This window comes from Alligator sinensis, unplaced genomic scaffold, assembly GCF_000455745.1.
Source record: "Alligator sinensis unplaced genomic scaffold, ASM45574v1 scaffold250_1, whole genome shotgun sequence".
Taxonomy (NCBI): Eukaryota; Metazoa; Chordata; order Crocodylia; family Alligatoridae; genus Alligator; species Alligator sinensis.
The window spans coordinates 2,952,452-2,967,483 of record NW_005841888.1 but is presented as its reverse complement, the minus strand read 5'-3'; the positions used below and the strand labels follow the sequence as shown (position 1 = coordinate 2,967,483).

Genomic DNA, 15,032 nt, shown 5'->3' with positions numbered 1-15,032 from the left:
TATGCCCTTGAGAAAGTATTGCTTTTGTAGGCTTCCTTTTGGGCTGTGTTCTGTATCTGAAGTATTTCAGAGAAAAGTGCAACAATTTTTTTAAGGTCTTGATAGAACTATCGTTTATATTGATAATGTATTAGTTTGGGGAAATACTATGGAAGAACATGATCTCAGGCCTTTAAGAAAGGCATTAGAAATAGCTCACAGAGCAAGTTTGAAAATGAGCAAACAAAAATGCAAATTCAGAGTCAAAGAAATAACATATGTGGGAGAAAAGCTTTCTGAGAAAGGGGTGCAAATTGATCCCGCGGGTTAAAGCCATTACAAACATGTCACTCGCTACAGATTAGGATGGAGAGCAAAGATTATTGGGAATGATCAATTTGGTATGCAAACATCTACCTAACTTAGCAGAGCAGACTAAATATCTAAAAATCCTACAAAAGAATGCTCAGTGGACATGGGGACATGAACATGAAGTTGAATTTAAAAACTTGAAGGAAAAAATAATGAAAGCAGTAAATTGTCAACAGTTGCTTCTAAAGGTGGCACAGGAGCAGCTTGCTTCAGAAATGTGAGGATAGTTGGAGACCAGTAGCATATGCATCTAGGGCACTCTCTAAGTCAGTGTCTATATGCATGAATTGAGAAAGAAAGTTTAGCTCTGATGTAAAGCTGTAAGAAATTTCATATATTCATCTCCGGGAAGCCTGTGATAGCTGAAACTGATCATAAAACTTTGGTAACTATAGCAAAGAAAGGGTTATCAGATATGTCACCCAGATTACAGCGACTTTTCTTTCAACTGTAAATGTATGATGTAGACATACAATACATGCCAGTAAAACATGTGCTTATTGTAGATATGTTGTTCAGAGTATATGACACAATGGAAAATGACAGAATTCCAGACTCAGACATGGTACGTGTTAATCTAATTAAAAGATTGATTCCTGTCACAGATAAAATGTGGGCACTAATTGCAGAAGCTACTGCTCAGGACACCACAATTGCAAAAAGTGATAACAGCTATTTGTACTGGTTGGCCTAAAAAACCGTACCTATCCCCTCCACTCAGTTCAAGGAAGAGCTGTCACTACTAGATGGCATTTTGTTCAAAGGCTCATGTCTTGTTTTTCCTGAAGTGTTAAAGACATGCTTTACAGAACACGAGGGGCATCTAGGCATTGAAAAATTCAAGAGAAGACCAAGGGATCCATTTTGTACAAATTGGGCTCCATTTTTCACCAGACCATTGGGTTGCAGGTATTTAGGACCAAGGGGTGCTCTATCTTGGCCCAACACAAAAAAGACATAGAAGATGCTGTAAAGGTTTGTACAATGTGTCTAAAGTACACATCAGCATGAAGAAAAGAACCCATGATGGGAATGGAGGAGCCTGTAGCCCACAATCCAATGGTCTGGTGGAAAATGGAGTACAAATAATGAAGAAATTGTTGAAAAAAGCTACAGATTTATACACCGATGTTTACTGTTAAATTATAGAGCAACACTCATGAAACATGGATTGTCCCCAGTAGAAATGCTGTAACAGGAAACCAGGCTGACAAATCTTGTGGATGATGCTCATCAGAATAAAAAACAAGACATGAAAACTTTTTAAAAAGTTGACAAAATCAAACAAAAATGGTACTATGACAGGGTTCCAGGGAGCTACCACAACTGGACAACAAAGATCTGGTGCTCATTTCAGATGGACGAATATGAAAACAAAAAGCACTAGTTCCCCTGCAAGTAGCTCCCAGATCCTATCAAGTAGACACACTAGAAGGGCAGGTGTTAGGAAGGAACAGACAACACTTGCAGCTTGTAAAGGGGAGAAAAGAAGCAGTATCATAAGATTCACCAAAGGAAGCAGAGTTAACATCAAAGCGACAGAGAACACTGAAAATGATACAGAGGTAGAGACAACTGAACAAGGAAACCAACCAAGAATTGAACCAATAAGGACTGAGAATGCAGAGAAACTTAGAGCTAAAAAGCCAACACAAAGACTAACAGAGATCTGTTAAAATGTACTTTAACTATGGATTGAACTAAACTTCCAATGTTAGTATTACATTGGAGATATGTTACATGTAAAGGGGGAAGATGTGTGGGTACCTTTAAGAGTGTTATGTATATGTTGTATTTGCCTAGGGATTTTAGGAGGGGACTGGAGGGAACAGCAGAATAATAGGCTGAGCACTAGGGGTGTGCGAAACAGGCCCTATTCAATTCGGATTTGGATTTGGTCCGAATCAGGGACAGTGATTTGATACATTGATTTGGATCACTGTCCCCGACTCGATTCGGCTGAATCCAAATCTGATGATTCGATGCCAGGAGGGACCTGAACAGATCATCTACCCTGACCCCCTACCACAGGCAGGAATGAATGCTAGGTTCACAAGACCCAGACAGGTGATTGTCCAACCTCCTCTTGAATTTGCCCAAGATAGGGGCGAGGATCACTTCCCAGGGAAGTTGGTTCTAGATTTTGGCCACCCTAACTATAAAATATTGCCTTCTGATCTCTAACCTAAACCTATTTTCCATCAGCTTATTACCATTGTTCCTTATCACCTCAGGTGGTGCTGGGGAGAAAAGGGTCAACCTGTTTGCTATTGATCTCCCCTGATGAGTTTGTAGGCAGCCACTAGGTCCCCCCTCAGCCTCCTCTTGCTGAGGCTGAACAGGTTCAGGTCCCTCAATCCCTCCTCATAGGTCCTGTCCTGCTGCCCTCTCACCGAGCGGGTGGCCTGCCTCTGACCCCTCTCCAGGCTGGCCACATCCCTTTTGAAGTGCGGCGCCCAGTACTGGATGCAGTACTCCAACTGCGGCATGACCAAAGTCGCATAGAGGGGGAGTATCACCTCTCTGGACCAGCCTGAGATGCACCTTTGGATGCGTGACAAGGTATGGCTGGCCTTGCTGGCTGCGGTCTGGCATTGGCAGCTCATGTTCATCTTGGAGTCAGTAATGACTCCGAGATCCCTTTCCGCCTCTGTGCTTTCAAGAAGGGAGCTCCCCAGCCTGTATGTATGCTGTGGATTCCTTCTCCCAAGGTGCAGCACCCTGCATTTGTCTACGTTGAACCCCATCCTATTCTCATTTGTCCACTTTTGTAGTCTGTCTAAATCTAGTTAACGCCTCTCTCTCCCTTCAAGTGTGTCCACCTTGCCCCACATCTTATTGTCATCAGCAAACTTGGACAGCGTGCTTTCCACCCCCTCGTCCAAGTTGCTGATGAAGATGTTAAACAGTGTGGGCCCAAGGACTGAGCCCTGGGGTACCCCACTGCTCACATCTCCCCAGGATGAGTACAACTTTGTGATTGCTGCATTGGTGGGGCAGATGGAGCATCCCACAGCAGCATGGGGGGCTCTTTACCATGCTCGGCAGTCAACCCAGAAGTGGACCAGAAGTCCATTCCACTTCTGGGTCTGCTGGGGAGCATGTGCAGGGGGCCCTCCCTGTGCCCCTCCAGCCCAGCAATTGGCTGCAGGGGGACCCCCTGGGTGCTCCCCCAGACCCAGGAGGCACCAGTTGCTGAGCCAGAGGGTGCGCCCCCCCCCATGTGCTCCCCAGTGGACCTGGAAGTGTTACTGGTCCACTTCCGGGTCTGCTGCCAAGCACGCTGGGGGGGGCCTTGTGTTTCTGTGGGATGCTCCATGCACCCCAGTACTGCAGCATTCAGTCCCTGCTACCTAGAGGTATGTAGAAAAAACACTTAAAGCTGTTTCTATGTCCAATTCACTGAATCTGTCTGAATCTCTCTGAATTGATTCAGAGGATTCCGATTCGATTCAGAAATATTAAAGGGTCTGATTAGATTCAGATTCGGAGATTCAGCCACCAAATCAGGCCAAGTCTCCACCAAATTGAATCAGGGACTGAAGCTTTGCACAGCCCTACTGAGCACTGCTCTTTAAATAAACAACCTTTATCATTCCATAAGCTTAACTCCTTGGTCTTTTGAGAATTTCACATTTCATACTGCATTAGTAGAGAAACCACAGTCTGTTCCTACAGTCTCTATACAAGATAGTGACTGTCTTTGATACTGTAAAAGTTAGTTTGTTAATGTCAATTTCTGAAGTATTATAAAAAGAGAAAAAAAGGGAAAAAAAAACCCCCATCATACAAATGTTATAATGGCATAACTTTCTTGTAGCTTAATACAATAAGAAAATAGTTATTATTTTCCCTATTTGCACTGCAATAGCTCAAGATCTATTGTGTCAGTGTAATATGCGTAGTATTTATCATCACAGCTGAAGATTCACCAAATACCTCTCAGGTCTGCACATATTCATACTGATTGTAAGGCTGGAAGGGACCTCAGAAGATCATTGGGTCCAGTCCCCTGCACTAATCAGGAAAGGCAACTGGGGTCAAGTGACCCCAGCAAGGTGACTGTCCCGTCTCCTCTTGAAGATTTCCAGGGTAGGTGATTGCACCATCTCTGGAGGGAGCTTAACCCATAGTATGGATACCCTGACTGTGAATAAGTTTTTCCTAATGTTGAGCCTGAATCAATCTGCCAGGAGTTTGTGGCCATTACTCCTGGTTTTCCCCTCAGGTGCTCTGGGGAACAGTTGCTCATGTACTCCTTTAGTGTAGTGGTAAGCTGCTACCAGGTCCCCTCTCAGCCATCTTTTCTTCAGGCTGAAGAGTCCCAGAACCCTCAGCCTTTCCTCATATGGTTTGCCTTTTAAGACTCTGATCATACGGGTGGCTTGTCTTTGGACTCTCTCAAGCTCGTCCATGTCCTTGTTAAAATGTGGTGCCCAGAACTGGACGCGGTACTCCAGCTGTGGTTTCACCAGTGCTGAGTAGAGTGGAAGAATCACTTCCTTGGCTTTGCTGGGGATGCATCGATCGATGCATGCCAGAGTATTATTTTCCCTAATGCCTACAGCATCACACTGCCAGTTCATATTTATACTGTGGTCTATTATTACCCCCAGGTCCTTTTCATTTATGGTGATAGTCAGTTTTGTGCTGTCAAGCCTGTAGGTGTGTTGGGGGTTGCTCGTCCCGAGGTGGAGCACTTTACATTTCTCAATGTTGAACTTCATCAGGTTCTGATCTGCCCAATTTGCTAGCCTGTCTAGGTCCGCCTGTAACTGTAACCTATCTTCAAGTGTGACCACACATCCCCATAACTTGATGTTGTCTGCAAACTTGGCCAGTGAGGTCTCCCCCACCCCTTTCTTCATCTTATGCATACTAGCTCTTCATATTATGATCATAATATGAACTATTAATTTTTACCAGGCAATATTTCCACAGCCTGTTAGTGCTGGTAGAAACCAACCAATAGGTCTCAAAAGTGGAAAGACTTCTAGGGATGAACAAGCAATGCAGAAATAGAAACTATGTACAACCTCTGCTATGTTAGAAGAATTTGTGCTGGCTGATTAAATTATTAAAGCAGGCAGGTCTTATCCTGAAGGGAGCAGGACAGGGCCAGACAGGTTTGGAAAATTAGTGACTGATTTGATACGTCCACTGGATAACTGATTGCTGGGACTCCTAAGGTTTGAATTTACAGCAACCTTCTCCTAGAATGCTCCATGTGGGAGGGAACCAAGGTACTATGACTCTTTTCTCTTTAGCACAGCTGTCCTTCTATGTTCAGGATAGTGTAATTTCACTCCTTTCATTCATGTTATTCCATCCTAGCTATATTATATATTATTCATAAACAGACTCTTGCATCTTGCTGTGGGTTTTCAAAGTTAAGAACATGAGTACTATACTTTAATCTGCACTATGCAGGCTTCTTTGAAACCATTTGTAAAAGACAAATTATGATGTAAATGTAAGAAGAGATAATCCCATGGAAATCAAAGGGATTTTGAGTAATGCTATTCCATTCAAACTGTGTTGTGCCTTTCAGGTAAAATACAATGTGAGTGAAGTTGCTAAGCTTTAAATGTAAATTTGGGCCTACATCAATGGGATTTGAGGTATAGTACCTAAAAGTTTATGGAACTGGGAAGAATTACTGATCTGTAAAAGCAGCATTGGAAGAAAAAAAGTAACTGCTTGCTCTTCAGAGTTACAATAAAAGGATTAGCAATTTCAACTGACTTTATAAATATATAATGTTAAGCACTAAAAAAATAATAATTTTCCAAATTAAAGATTGAGTCTTAAAATGAAGATCAGTCAGTGCTCTTGAAAATTTAGGCAAAGGGACCAATCCTGCTTCCACTGAAGTCAAAGGAAAGCTTTTGTTGACTTAAATATCTAAAAGGAGAAGATATACGGCTTTATTCTTGGATTCTATTAAAAATAATTATAGACATTTATTTGAGATTTAATATCTGGATGATATTTAATGAGGCAATTTAAAATAAAACATCATTTATACAGGGTAAGAGTTTGATGTAAGTTTCCATGGTTGTCTGGAATTCTGTTTACTCAGCAGAGAAGTAACAAAGATCATTTTGGCTCCAGGGATTCTGGCTATTTTCATTCACCATGGTTGCATGCAGGAATATCTTTGTATTTATTATTTTACACACTGTATAGACTTTTTTAAACCTTACATTAAGTTCTTTTGCTAAAGGCATACTGAAATAGTCTCCAGTTATTAAATATAACATACAAAATCTTCAGTGCAAACACCATGCTAAACTTATCACACTTCAGCTCTGAAACAAAAACAACTTCAGTTTATTAACAGACAGCTATTGAGATCTGCTTTGACTCATCACAGGACACAAATAATATCAAACATGCTGTTCTTTGTACAACCCTAGCAAAATTCACTGTTCTAAAATTTGAGAATTAAATTATTTTCACAGTTGCAGGTAAAAGGAGATTCCCTAAAGAGGATTTAAAAAAAAAAATGGAAAAGGATGACATTTTTTCAAAGCTACCAAAGAGTTCTTGCATTCAGTACCTGAATCCAAGAATCTAAGATAATCCCCCAATAATTATATTCTACACATGAAAAGTTATAAATTTGTTATCATATTCTATGTATAAAATCTAACTAGTGGACAGTTGCCTTAAATGCATCTTCCTCATCACTTCAGTGGGGAAAGCAGTGGCAGGGAGACAAACAGTAGCAGGAAGACAGGAAGTCATAGTGGGGACAAGCAAGGTGGGAGTCAAGCAGCCTGACCACCACCTCTTACCCCCCCCCTACATCTTGCCCCTTGCTGCCAGTCCCTACCACCTGGTAACCTTGGTGCCTGACCTCCCTGCCTCCCACCATTTGCCTCCCCTGATGCCTGTACTGCCCCCTCCAGTACCTGCTCCTACTTCCATTTGATCCCCCCCACACTTCCTCCTCACCCCATCACCACTGTTTACTCCCAATCTCAAGTCAAGACCTGGCCCTGCTCTGCACTGAGGCAGAGTACATGGTGGCTCTAGCCCCCTCCTGGCCCAGTCACAGTGACTGCAGCAGCAGTAGCTCTGGCCCTAGTCCTGTGACCTGGTTGGAGTATGAGGGGTTGCAGGTTAGAGGCACGGAGGACAGGCAGTGGAGGACAGGGGGAGCAGAGGTGGCAGGGACAGGGCAGTGGCTTTGGCTCTGAACCTGAGCCCAGGTTGGAGCTGGATCCAGGGTTAGAGCTGGAGCTGCTGGCTGCCACCTGCTGCCTTGTACTTGAATTCAAGACAGGGAGTTTTAATTTTCCATATTGAATAGGGGAAAAATACTCATCCTAGATTCAATTAAATACAGTAGGTATTAAGCTAGGTACCTGCTAAACCTGGTTAAAATTTTTGACACTAGATTTTTTGTGTCCCCTCTGTGCCCGTGCTGTGTTTAAATTTTATTTTAATAATTAAAAATTTTATAACAATTATAAATGTAAATGTAATCATTAGAAATATATACTTTTTCCATGCATAGAATCTAATGTTGGGGGAGACTGTCTTAAATTCAAGGTTGCCTTGAATTTGGGTAAATGTAGTAGCATTTGCTCAACAAGAAAACCTACTTTAATGGACAGGCAGTTGAGGTGAAAATGATTAAAGAACTAAAAACCCTGATGCAAATAAATGTTTGCAAAAGGCAAACAAGAAAAACTAGTAGAGCTGCATGCCCCCTCCCCCGTCCCACTTTCATGCTTAATGTGATGAAAACCACTGTCACAGGTTGCAATGGTTGAAAGACAGAAAAATCTCTTAGTAAAAATCACCTGAAGTCATAGGCAGATCTCATAAATGCAAGTCTTCTTAATAATTGCTATGATCAGAAATTGGATATTATTATGTCAGTTCATCCAATAGCTCCAAGCAAGGCTGGTCTTGAGTTTTTCAAATAAGCTGGCACAGTCTGTAGTATTTGTTCTACCTTACACCTACACCAGTCATTTTGAATCATTTCTAATGAACTTTCCTTCACTTAGATCATACTAAGAAACATAGCAGTAACTGAAATCTGGATTATTTGGGGCTGAACCCTACTTTGTCATTCACTTTAAATGGATTGGACCTGATGAAATGTTGAAAAAAACTCATAACAGAAATGATGTAAACGTGCAAAATAATACCATACAGAGAATAATTTTTGTCTGTCTGGCTCAGCATCCAAAAATAAAGTATAAAATGTTTTGTGTTAGACATGCAGAGTTTGTACCAAATGTTCAGAATCCTACTGATGTAGCTGCATTTACTGGGAGTTACACCTATAGTAGAAGCTAGTGTAATGACTCAAAGGGTGGACCAGGATCAAATATACTCAGTTCTGCCAATGGAGCTGAAATCCATTGACAACAGGTAAAAGAAAATTAAATTTTTGCTTCAACTGCTATGCACATTTCAGCTAAATAGATGTTTGTTTAGTATATTTCCCCCCTCCCCCCCCTCCAGACCCATGAGGCACCAGTTGCTGAGCTGGAGAAGTGTTGGCAAGGGGGAGGGGGAGGGGGAGGGCGGGCTCCAGCGCCCTCCCTAGTGGACCCGGAAGTGAACCGGAAGGGCTTCTGGTCCGCTTCTGGGTCTGCTGCTGAACATGCTGGGGAGTCCCCCAGGGTCCTGTGGGACACTCCATGCGCCCCAGCATCACAGCATTCATGAGCTGCCTGCTACTTAGAAGTATGTAGAAAAATCATTTAAAGCTATCTCTATGTCCAAATCTCCAAATCTTTCTGAATCTCTCCAAATTGGTTCAGAGGGTTCTGATTCAATTCAGAGAGATTAAAGGGTCCTCTGATTCAGTTTGGATTCAGAGATTGGCCACTGAATTGGGTCAAATCTCCACTGAATCGAATCAGGGACTGAAGCTTTGCACAGCTCTAGCAAGTGGTTCCTTCAGACGTTACAACAGCAACCTTTGGTGGTACTGGCCTCAGATCCTCTGCTGGGTGTGTGGGATGTTAGTTTCTGGATTATTGTTGTTCGATCAAGAATTCCAAGGTTGCTCTTGTCTCCCCAGGGTGGCAACACAGAACACACACTGTTTCTTTGTTTGTTCACTACTTTTGTAACTTTCTCATCTTAAACTGTTCAATACTCAAGTTTTTTACCTCATCTTCTTAGATAAGGTACTCCAATCCTATTCCGTTTTTGGTTTCCTTTCCTTCTAGGGAAACTACTGTACCAAGTTAGCCCACCATACCAATCACAGCATTCACTTTTCCCAGTGCCTTAAGGCACTCTGTACAATTTAATTGCTTAGTTCTGGGAAGGCCTAAAGTTATGCTAAGAGCCTGAGCATAACTCAGTTTGCCCATTACATATATGAAACACAAACTGCATTCTAGAAGCACATCTCTTTAATGAGAAGATGCACCTTATATAATCACTCTTCTAAGCACTTACTTCTTATGCTAGAAAAAGATCTTAGTTTAGTTTCTAACATGGTTGATTGGAGGGTCTTGTTCTCATTTGGACCAGAACCATAAAATTGGACAGCTCAAAATTAAAAGGATAAAAATGTGAACTTTGCTCATTCATTTTATTTATTCAGCAAGGCAGTGCTCTAAACTGGTGCTATACAATATCAGAGCCATAGGAGTATCAAGCTTCAAAGATGCACTAAAGATTAGAGTTGCCAGATTGACCAACTCATTGAATATACATCCCCAAAGTCTGCCCAGAGTCAGGAATGATGTCACAAGAAAACTGTGTTCCTTTATTTTTAGTGTTCATTAAGATAAAAAATAAGTGTAAAAAAATCTGATGTTGTTCTACGATCTCTATTGTTTTCATTGCTCTTTCAGAAGTAGTAACTTTTTTCTGAATATTTAACTAATGTACAGGTTGCCCTTGCTTTATGCAGGCTCTATATGTCCGAATTCGCTCTTATGCAATGACCCTTTTTATACCAAAAATTTGTTATATGCGAGGGAAATTCACTCTTATGTGATTGGTGTGGTGGAATCCCATAGTCAGCTGCTTTGCGTGGTGCATTGTGGGAGTGACATGCACCAAAATATAATCTCCTGTGTGGATCTGTGCTCTTTGCTCGTCGTCTGCAACATGTGTTTCTGTAGTTGCTATTCCCATTATGGCAGTGCCCTGTGATTGTGTGTACTGTCTGCTGTTGGTGAGTACCAAAATTGTCTTGTAAAAGTGGTAGAAATGGGCCTGGGGGCCAGTACAGTTGAGACCTTGGAATGTATCCCTATTTGTTACATTGTAAAGTGGGTTCCCTTTATGCAAATTCAAGTTATGTGCTGTTTTCCAGGAGCACGTGTACAGTATAAAGCAAGGGAAACCTGGATTCTACTGTACATAAATATAAAATCCAAGTAATATTAAATTATAAAATATATTAATTGAAATTGCATATTTTCTGTGGGATAATAGTAAAGTCATTTACATTCTGCTAAACTGATTGAAACATTCTGAAACAATATGCGCATCATAGTTGCATATAAGTCAGGGCCCGATTTTGTCATCTTTGCTCTTTTGAGCACTATTTACTTGTGCCAAAAAGCAGCGGGATTCAGTAGGACTAATCTCCTCTGTAAGTACTATTCAACATGTGGGCAGTGTATTTGGTACCTACTATGAGATAGAGCAGGGGTGGGCAAAGTCCGGCCCATGAGCCGGCTGGCAGTGGACTCCATTTCCCAGCCACCCCTGCCCGCATGTCTGGGGCTGGTCTTCATGGAGATCCCAACTGCAGCTGCACTATGATAGCACAAGGCTGGGGTTGCCATGGAGCCCAGCCCCAGTTGCTCTGGTAGGGCATGTGGCAGGGTGGGGGGCTGCTCTGTAGTCACTGGGATCTTGCAGTGGGGGCAGCTTGGTCCGGAGCTGGGGCAGAGCTGCAATCTGCAGCCTTCATGCTCTGGGCAGGGGTGTGCAGGCAGCAGATCACAGCTCTGCCCTGGCTCCTTGCAGCACTGACAACCTAGTCAGGAGCTGGGGCAGAGCTGCAATCTGCTGCCTGTTCACCCCTGCCCAGAGCATGCAGGCTGCAGATCATGGCTCTGCTCCAGCTCCGGACCAAGCTGCCCCTGCTACAAGATATCAGTGGCTCTGGAGCAGCCCCCAGCCAGGCCACGCGCCCTGCCAGCGTGGCGGGGGCCAGTCTCCATGGCAACTCCTGCCTTCCACTATCACAGCACAGTTGAAGCTGGGGTCTCCATGGATACTGGCCCCAGCCTTATGGGTAGGGGCTACTGGGAAATGGAGTCCAGCTGCCAGCCGGATCCATCATTTTGCCAACCCCAGGAATACAGTAAGATAGATGACACTCCATGTTATTTTCTAATATTGCCCAAAGTATTTTAAAAATAAGGATAACCTTTCTAGTTACATTAGACTATTTCCATTAGCAATATGATGGTTTCTAATATAATGTCAGTAGAGAGAGGTTGGCATTTTTTTACCCTGGAAACATCAAAAAGTGAAGTACTCAGAGGTGATATACAGGTAGGAAAAATAAGTTATCAGACTCACTAAGACTACAACATTGAATAACTTGTTGAAGGAACTTCAATTTGAAAAATGACTTTGAGCACCTCAGTTAACCTTTCTTCCCCTCACTTTCCTTTCTGTAAAGCAGGATAGATCAGGGAGATCTTAGGGTGGCAGATTAAGAACTCTGTTTCAGCCATGTTGAACTTTTGCTGATTGAACTTTTGCTGACAGCTAGAAATTCATAAAATATCATAAATAGCCAAGATTTTAGGTTGCACTGGAATAGATGTCTGGAGTATTGAGGTACATCTGTGATTTGTCAGCAGAGAGATGGTAGTTGAAATTGTGTTGGCAGATGACAATACTCAAAGATAATGTGTAAAGTGAGAAAAAGATCAAGGATGAAGCACTGTGAGATTCACAAAGAAAGCTGGAGGAAGGAAGAGGCAGACAGCCTGGAGCAGTGCTGAGAGAGCTAAGATGAGAGCCAGGAGAGGACAAAGGCCATGTACAGGTGTCATATTTATACTGGGAAAATTGCTAGTCTGCCAGTAGAAATGACAAGAATGCAAACATTCATTAAATTTCTCCCAGGGAAAACATATACCTTCTGGGAGAAAGATCTTCCAGGTGTCAACCAGGAAGATCTGCCTTATGAGAGAATTTCTCTTGCAAGCATGAATGGTTGAACATTTCCCTCCCAGTCTGGTCTAGGAGGGGAGCGAAGAAGAGGGGCAATTCTCTCCTCACTTCTTCCAAGTGGGGGAACAGGTGGAGGGCATTGCCCCAGTGCTCCAATCCCCTCCACAGCAGTCCATGTGGGGACTGGAGCAGCAAGGCAAAGTTCCAGCCCACTCCCCTGATCATAGTTGTTGGCTTAGTAAATGGCATTTAAAGGTTTGTTTTGGAAGAATTGACTTATAGATATATGTATCAGAATAGTTCAGGATGGCCAGCAGGATTTAATTGATTTCTAAGAAGCTTAGGTTTCACACACAAACTTTCTTCAGCCTTGGAAGCATACAGGCTATCTAACACAACAAGAGCAATGGATGGACACATAGCCTGCAAATTGAGGGGGCATGTACCATACTGTTAACACAACAAGGACACATAGCCTGGAAAACTGTCTGGGAACTTGGAGTATGTACTACACTGCCCATAATATAAGATAGTGACACCAGCTAACAAGGCTCCAGAGCAGGGGGTCCTGAGTCCCAGTTTTGGGGGAACAGACCAAATTAGGAGAAGGACTGGAAAGACCAAATTAGTTTGTGTGCATGTGATAAGCTGCATGGACTATGAAAATCACAGAGGGACCAACCAGTGATAGCCATGTATCAGGAGTCAGCAGGAGTCATCAGAAAGGAAGGAGAATACAAAAGCAGAGATGTACGAGTAACAAAGGGTCCCATCCCAGGTTCCACCTTCTTCTCCTCCCTGAGAGGGTCCCTCCCCATCCCTGTCTCCTGGGAAGGGTCCCTGAGACCACCATGGACAGAGGGCACCACCAGCATGTCTCATCCACCCCACTGGAGTCGGGGGTGGGGTCAGCATCCCACCTGCAGACTGCTGACATACTGACATCTGACACCTAACAAAGAACCTCAGAGTGAAGCCTGAGTCCTAGCCAGATGTACTTTGACTCTGATGATAGCCTTAAGATTTGGTAAATATATTTAATTGCTTGATTGTTTGTATTGCTTTTTTTCTGTTATCACTGTGTCAATTAGTCTATTATTGAATGGAGAGGTCGTGGTTGGTCTGAGGGTGGGTCCCCCTCTTGGGTGCCCCCCTCCCCCAGAACAAGGCCTCTGAGTCCTAAATCCAACAAGGGTCTCTGGTCTGAAGAGTGGGCAAGGGGGCTTTGCTACTCCTCAGGAGGAGAGCAGAGCACCAGATGCTCCTTTTCCCCACCAATCTGCTCCCTAGATTGGGGTCCCAGTCTGGTGAAGGCAGAGCAAGCACAAAATGAGGCAGCTGCAGTCTGAACACCTATACACTCCCTCTCTCAGAGTTTTACTGGTAGAAATTTCTCACAAATTTCCATCAGTGGAAATGAATGCCTGTCCCTGGCCAAAGTCAGAGAACAGAAAGAGGGATGACAAATCAGGGAGACTGTAGAGTACCTGCTGTAAAGACTAGACAATAAGAGGCCAGTATAGATTTTGGTGAGAGCAGTGTCAGTGGAGTGCAAGGGACAGAATTTGGATTGGAAATAGACTAGGATGGATACTGAGAGGAACTCCAGACAGTGACTATGAACAGTACATTCAGTGAACAACTACACTGCTGGTGACAAGAGAGAAGGGAGCTATACAAGGGATAAGGCAAAGGGAAGGATTACCAAATGAGGAGGGAAGGAGAACCAAAGTGAGGAGGGCACATTGTATTTTTTGTTATTTTTCTCTTGAAGAAGTCAGTGAGATCCCATGTGGAGTGTTTAGGGATGGTGGCAGGACAGGTGGAAATTATTATAGGGATGGGTGAGAGAGGTAGATTGGGTAGAGATGAACGGAGGGCCAGGATTAGGAATAGTATGACCTGAGGTAAAAACACAGCAGACAAGGGTACAAATGCGGGATCTAATTTTGTGTTGTTGGGAAGTGGTGATTGTGTCAGAGATGAAAAAAGGGACAGGTAGAACTAGAGAGAAATGGAGATGGATGCTGCTAATAAGGGTGGGAAAAACAGCTGCTCTGGAAGAGAACTTGCAGGGAAGGTGAAAAGAGTGGTGAGGTGAGAGCCTTAAGGGAATGGCGGATGGACAAAGTAACAGATAAATATCAAATGTTACCTCACCTCAGCCGGGCCTATGAACTTTACTTCGTCAGCCTCCTAGGTACAGAAACTCATGGACTCAATATAGACATTGGATTTATGACACACTACAACCTGCCAGATATCTGACTCCCCAGGTACCTCTCCACTTTTACCTGCTACATCCCTCTTCCCCCCTACCCCCGCCTGTCTCTCTTGCCCCCTGATGCCTCCATTTCCATTTTCACTGAATGGCTTTCTTGCCTCTATTGCATGCTAGCCTCTGGCTTCTTTACTATTTCTTCCATCCAGAAACAGCACACATACACACCAACTGCAGTTGCTTCCTCAGCCTGATGAAGGGTTTTTCAACCTGAAAGCTGGCATCCCAGGCAGCTAAGCTGAACTCATCTGGAGACTCACAACTCCAC

At 43.3% G+C, this 15,032-nt stretch overlaps 1 protein-coding gene across 2 annotated transcripts in view; it reads right to left on the bottom strand.

Moving 5' to 3' along the window:
• Positions 1–15,032, bottom strand: part of UNC13C (unc-13 homolog C) — a 523,785-nt gene that overhangs the window by 171,035 nt on the left and 337,718 nt on the right. The gene's annotated exons all lie outside the window — the stretch shown is intronic.